The following is a 6811-nucleotide window of genomic DNA, read 5'->3' as shown; positions in this document are numbered from 1 at the left end:
GGAGATAAAATTATTTTTAGGATTGTAGATTTCATAGATTGATAAAGGTATATTCATATGTCAAACAAAGTACTTGAAGGAACTACGGAAGAAATTTGGTATGGAAAACTCTAAACCGGTAAGTACTCCTATGACTACAACTGATAAATTGACATTGAAGGATGATTCAACTCCTGTTAATCCGACAAGATACAAATCTATGATTGGACGTTTACTATATTTGACACAAACAAGACCTGATATAATGAATGTAGTATATATTGTTTCAAGATTTCAGAGTAATCCTAAAGAAAATCATGAATCAACAGTGAAAAGGATTTTCCAATAGCTACAAGGCAAAAACAAATCTTGGTTTATGGTATCCTAAAGATGAAAATTTTTATTTATGTGCATACACCAATGCAAATTGGGCAGGACATGTAGATGAAAGAAAGAGCACCACTAGCAGAGCATTCTTTCTTGGTAGCAGATTGATTTCATGGTTGAGCAAGAAACAGAGTTGTACATCATTATCAACAACACAATCAAAATATGTTGCAGCAACAACTAATTTTACTCATGTATTATGGATTAAGCAAATGTTGAAGGACATAAAGGTAAAATTCAAAGAACCTATTATCATTTATTGTGATAATTTAGCAACAATTGATATATCAAAGAATCTAGTATTCCACTTGTAAAGCGGAAAAAATCGAACCCTAGTCATTCTCCCCTCCCCAACTCCAAGGAGAGAGAAGGGAGAGTCACTAGGGTTGATGGTTTTCACTTAGGAGAGACTTTAAATTCAAAAGAGGGGTTGAAACCCACAAGATCCAATCTCACGCAATGCAAGATTGGATTCTAAATGAGTTTCAAGGGTTGTGACATCAAGGATACCTCTTTTGTAAAGAAATGTAGATAGAAAGATTGAACTAGGAATGCATGTAAAGTAGGAAAGATTCTCTTATAAACAGAGATAGGGATATGGGATGAAGTTGCGGACTTGGAATTAGCAGTAAAATGTCAAGATGGTGCTGTTCTGCAAATTTGAGCGAAAGTTGACGGGACGATGGCGCCCGGCGTGCACACGGTCCTCCGAAAATTCCACGAAACGAAGGGGGATTTGTTCGTCTCTGCACAAGGATTCCAGATCTTCAATTACAGCCGCGTACCTACAACCTACACACAAAAAAGAGAGGACAATTGGGGGGTTAGGGATGAGGGGTTTGCCTTTAGGTCAAACCCCGGTTTTGGAATTAACCAAGAAATGAGAATGTTGTAAATGTAAATGTTTGTAATGTAAACAAGTACTGATACCTTGTTGTAAGAATGTTTGTATTCTTACATGCGAAGGTGTAAATGTTGTTGTATGTTGTATGTTGTATGTGGTATGTGATCTCCTCTTCAATGGTTGAATCCTTGTCTTGAATGCAACACTTAGCCTTGAATGGAGACTTAGAATGATCAATTGCTTGAAGGAATGCATGAATGCTTGAATATCGTTTCCGCCTTTTTTCCCTCTACCAAAATGGGAGAGGAAATGTAGTTTATATACTTGTCAATTAGGGTTGATAGACTGATTTTCCTGACCTTAGGCCAACCAAGAAGATTATTTTCTAATTTGCAAACTTAAAGACCCGAAGCCCCATAAGAGACTGGGCCCAAAATAGGGCCAGGGACCAGGGCGCTGGGCGCCATGGTCCTGGGGGACCAAGGCGCTGGGCGCCCTAGTCTTGAAGGGCCAGCGCACTAGGCGCCATGGACCAAGGCGCTGGGCGCCCTAGTCTTGAAGGGCCAGCGCACTAGGCGCCATGGTCCCACCTTCAAGGACAACGGGGTGCAAGGAGGATCAGGCCAGGGTGCTGAAAAATGCAGTTTTTGGTGTCGTGAACAAGTTTCGAGGTCTCCATTCAGGTTCCGTGTTGCGTCGCCATCGTGAAGACCCAAATGCAGTCAAAATTGCAAGTGTCACAATTTTAGGATGCTACATTTAGCCCCCACTTTAGCGAGAGTATAAGCATACACTCATACTTCCGGTAAAGTACAAGGAAACAACATTGAAAAACTTTCACCACGTCAAGGAAGCAAGATACACTAAGCCCCCAGTGGACTAAGGATCTTACGACTTCGATTGACAAAGTAAAAGGGAAGATCACGAGGGAGAACCATGACTGTCAGTAGTAAGGTTCCCTCACTATGAGTCATGCAAGAAAGATATCAAAAATTTTCAAGGAAAAGCTAAGTTTGTCAAGAAATTTTCAAGTATCTTGAAAAGATATGGACGGGATGTATGCCCCCCTACGTTAAAGCGATCGCACATGCCTCACCAAGGGTGATTGCTTTAAGGTAGTGATACATATAAGAAATGAGAAAGGAGCACGTTATCACAAGGATTTAGCCCCCAAGTGTGAGATAAGCCCAAGGATAATAGACACAGAACACAAAGCACGAGGTGACTTCACTTTCCTCAAGGTCAGTATGTTGTATGATAGTTCATTTATATCATATGTATGTATGCATAATTTTTTTTCATTCCCCAATCAAGGAAGGTCACCTAGAAGAAGGGAACACATGTGTCTTTTGAGTCAACATGAGAGAGACCAAAAGAGATCTCAATGTTTTGCATCGTCCTCGAGTAGACAACACTAAGGACAACAAATAGAAGAATGAGAATAACACATAGAAGAAGTAACAAAAGAGATCAAGAGAGGAGGAGAGAGTCTGCTATGCTAATGAAACTAGTCTAGCACGTCATCTACCCCCCGATCTTGCTGATCAATATTTCAGGAAGGTAGGAAACACGCTAGAGGAGGAACATCCAACACAGCAGATGGAGCTATCACAAGATCCAACCAAGGGCTATGTTCATGTTCCGAGCCACGTTGTTCTTGTCTAGGAGATAGGATAAGTGCTTTAGAAAATTTGTTAGATAAATGGTTATCAACATCAACATATTCATATTCACTATCAGAATGAACAGAAGTAACATTTTCATCATGAATAACATTTTCATCTATATCATCATCAAGATTTATAAAAATAGGATCTTTAACTCGCACAGGATCAAGACCATCATGCACCTTATGTTTAGGAGATTTCGGCTCAATCGTCGACTGAGGAGAAAATGGAATAATACTGGGTGAAGGTGTTTTTGGGGATTGCAATGTTTGAGAAGCAGCTGCTTGAGCTCTAAGACGACGCTTTCGTCAGCGTTCACGTGCATAACGATTTCGTCTAGTCTTAGTAGGAAGTTGAGGAGATTGAGGAGGAGGAATGTTCTCATCCTTATCACTTGGGTGTTTAGGTTGTGGTCTCCTAGGTTGAACAATAGGAGAAGAGGAAGGTCTCTTCTCTCCATAAGAGAAAGGAGGAGGAACTGCTCCATATAAGGGAGGAATATTTGGTTTAGGAAGGAGACCAAGTCCATCATGACGAGGAGGTATAGGTCTACTTTTAGGAAGTTTATTAGATATAGACGTAGTCACATTCATAGGGATGGATTGGGAATCTTCTTGAGGAAAGACATTAGTTTTATCTTTCAAAGGAAGAACTTCCTTCTCAAGAACGATAGGAATGTCAAGTTTGGGTGTTCTAGGTTCACTTAGAGATAGGATCATATCTTTTTTCCACTTTTGATAAGATTTGAAAAGATGATCACTTCGCGGAGGAAGAGATTGGAATTGTTTAGGCCAAAAGTAATCAATAGGAACGCTAGAAGTTCTTTCAGCAGGTTTAAAGAGACTATGATTGACAGTAACAACTTCACCATTATGGGGAAATTTCAAGAACTTGTGAATAGGAGAAGCAATAGCTTTCATGGAAGATAGCCAAGGATAGCCTAGCTTCACACAAAATTGTTCGGACGATGGAATAATAGCAAAGCTCACATTAAGGGATTTGTTATGAACTTCAATAGGTAATGTAATAGAACCAATTGCAGGAGAAGAAAATGCATCAAATAATTTCACAACCACATTTGTTTCATCATAGATCACTTGATTCAATTGCAAAGTAAAAAGACATTCTTCAGTAATGATATTAACCATGCAAGAAGGATCAATAAGCACTCCACGACAAGGTGTATTCTTGACTTTTGCAACTATATATAAAGGACCATCAGGTGCCCTGATAGTTTCACTGGAATCAAATGTGATGGAAGGTTCTTTAGGGATTTTCTGCTGTTCCACAAAGTTAATCACATTCAGAGTCATAGACACAAGATCATTAGGTGAGACAGAGGAGTCAGTAGTATCAATCGCATTAGAGGTATGAGAAGGTAATGGATCAGTAAAAATCTGAAGATTTTGGTTAGGAGGAGCTACAGATGTGTTGCCTTTATCATTCACACCAGAAACAGAGATAGTATTATTATCAATCAAATCTTGAATTTTACCCTTTAAAGCAAAACATTTTTCAGTATCATGCCCAGGATGACGGTGAAATTGACAAAAAGATTTGTTATCAAAATAGGGTGAATTAATCTTTGCAGGATCTATTTGCTTTATAGGAGGAAGAGTAAGCACATTTTGTTCCAAGAACTTACTCATAATACTATGCAATGATTCATTCAAAGGAGTAAACTTTCTTTCTTTCTTGAAAAACTTAGAAATAGGAGGCACACCTGATGCTGCATTCACGTTGTTGTTGATGATGTTTTCATTGAATTTAATGGACTCTCTGTTCGGTTTAAACTTCCCAAATGGTTGTTGACTACTATCACCCTTATCACTCAGAGCCATAGGATTTGCTTGTTCCATTTGACTCATAGTCAGTTGATAATTGTGAAGAGTTGCGCACAACTGTTGGAAAGAAGTAAACTCAGAAAACAAAAGTTTTTCTCTAATATCTTTTTGTAAATTAGAAATAAAGATTCTTTGGATATCATTGTCAGGTACTGGAAAAGAAATCTGAGCATACAAATGCTTATATCTACCAATGAAATCAGTCACTTTTTCTTTAACACCTTGTTTACAATGCATTAAATCAATCAAAGTAACTTTAGGACTTATATTGTTTTGAAATTGTTGAATAAAAGCATTTGCAAGTTGTTTGAAAGAAGAAATAGAATAAGAATGCAATGAGAAATACCATTGTAGGGCTTTATCTCTTAACGTTCTAGTAAACAGTTTTGCAAGCAACCTTTGGTCATAAGCAAAATCGGTACATATTGTTTGAAATGTCTTAACATGTGTTAGAGGATCACCCTTACCATTATAAAGCTCCAAATGCGGAATTTCAACATGTTTAGGGGGGATAGCTCGAACAATGTCAAGAGAAAGTGGGCTCGCAACATCAAATGTGGGCACACTAAACTTAGATTGATTCATAGAGGCAATTTGTTGCTGTAAAGAAGAGACAGTTTGTGCAAGATTGTTAATGGTCGCTTCAGTCGAAGAGTTCATATTAGACGTGTTAGATTGTGATGGATGTGTTATGTTATTGAAAGAAGGTAGAGAGTAAGGTGGCGGGACACTATGATAGTTAGTCATAGGAGATGATTGGAAAGGAGGAACACTACAAGGAGGAATGGAATTATTAAACGAATTGCCCCCTTGCGTCATGTTCATTTGTGGTGATATAATAGGAACACTTATTGAAGGAATGAATGAAGTAGTTGTATTGAATGAAGGAAGAGGGTTGATTGAAGAAGAGGGATTGCCCCCATGACTGGTGATCATAGGAGGAATGTCTTGTGTTGAAGTAGTCATTATGTTTGATGTAAAAGTAGGTATACTAGCAATAGGAGTTGTCAAAGGAATAGAATGATTAACTTGAGTAGGAGGTTGTGTACAACCTAAAGTTTCGACACAACTTTTCATAGGCATCACATTCGAATCCACAATGTGTGCAATACCACGCAAAATATCAATTCCATTCTTATCACTTTGAACCATACATTTTAGACCCTCAATTAATGAAAGAGCTTCACTATCGGGGTATTCTTGAGACATCCATTGTCGAAAATCATCAAATTGGTTATCCAATTTTGAAAGTTGTTCTACAGAAACCTCATGGAGAGCTTCTTCATCATTAAGAGGATTAGAGGAACTACCCATGTCCTCATTAAAAAGGCCATGCAAATTAGGTTCCATCTCCTCAGTAATTACACCTTGGAAGGACTTAATTCTAAGGCTTCGTCTAACAGGAATAGTGTAAGTAGGGCTTATTGTTGTAAAACTCATGCACTAAAGAAAGAGAGAAGATTTTGAATTTTAGAGGTAGCAAATTTCAATAAAATCAGCCAATCTCCTAGATTTAATCTATTAAATGCAATCAGGACAATCTCTCAAAATTTCAAAAAAAATGTCCGGGACCGTGGCGAATGGAGTGCACACGGTCCTGGCAACTTTTTTCGAAATTTTCAGGGATGAAAGTTATGATGGTTTTAAAGCTAATCTGAAAAAATTGAGTGATTTTACGATCTGTAGATAGGCCAAATTAAAGTTGCAATCTCAAAATTGAACCCTACCAAGATTGTTGAAAAATGTAAAATTTGAATTTTGAAAAAGAGGGGGAAACTGAAATTTTGAATTTTATGATTTTAGAGGGAATACTAAAAGCAATGCAAGTTTTGAAATTTAAAAATTGACTCAATTTCATGCAAAATTCAAATTTGAAAGCGGAAATCAGAGGTTATCGCAATTAGACACTTAATTTCAAAAGTCACAAACTGCAAAAATTTGAATAAAACACTGAAATTTCGAATGAATCCCAACACACTTTTCAGATTTAGGACTGTAAGAAACACAATTTTGATAGGAATTTTAATTTCAACAATTTTTGAATGATTAGAAGCCTCAATCCAAGCAATCGCTAGACCAACTTTGACTGT

Source organism: Cryptomeria japonica, chromosome 1 (assembly GCF_030272615.1).
Source record: "Cryptomeria japonica chromosome 1, Sugi_1.0, whole genome shotgun sequence".
Classification (NCBI taxonomy): Eukaryota; Viridiplantae; Streptophyta; class Pinopsida; order Cupressales; family Cupressaceae; genus Cryptomeria; species Cryptomeria japonica.
The sequence above is the reverse complement of the archived record's forward strand: the minus strand, read 5'-3'. Positions refer to the sequence as shown.